Source organism: Penaeus monodon, chromosome 32, assembly GCF_015228065.2.
Source record: "Penaeus monodon isolate SGIC_2016 chromosome 32, NSTDA_Pmon_1, whole genome shotgun sequence".
NCBI lineage: Eukaryota > Metazoa > Arthropoda > Malacostraca > Decapoda > Penaeidae > Penaeus > Penaeus monodon.
The window spans coordinates 32,924,659-32,924,984 of record NC_051417.1 but is presented as its reverse complement, the minus strand read 5'-3'; the positions used below and the strand labels follow the sequence as shown (position 1 = coordinate 32,924,984).

The 326-nt window shown below is 31.0% G+C and overlaps 1 protein-coding gene across 1 annotated transcript in view; it reads right to left on the bottom strand.

Moving 5' to 3' along the window:
- Positions 1-326, bottom strand: part of LOC119593827 (heat shock protein 75 kDa, mitochondrial-like) — a 35,708-nt gene that overhangs the window by 11,057 nt on the left and 24,325 nt on the right. The gene's annotated exons all lie outside the window — the stretch shown is intronic.

Sequence of the window (326 nt, the reverse complement as noted above, 5' to 3'; positions counted from 1 at the left end):
GCATCTGGATCCAAGGGGTCATACATTTATTTATACTATTAATGTAATTCAACTTTGCTATGAGTTAGGCATTAAGTCAAAATATGAATATGAGAAGAAGAGAAAATAATTCCCTTTCTAGTCTAAATTTCGATTACACAAATGCTTCCAGCTTTCAAGACAATAAACTGTCCTTAGGTAATGATATGCTCCATACAGTACTGCAGTTCAGTGAATTAAAATTTTTAGTAAAAAATCCCATTTGAATGCTTTCCTCATTATTTAGCATTTCTGTACAATGTCACGATAACCTACTCATTAAAATATATAAATTCTGATCATCGAGG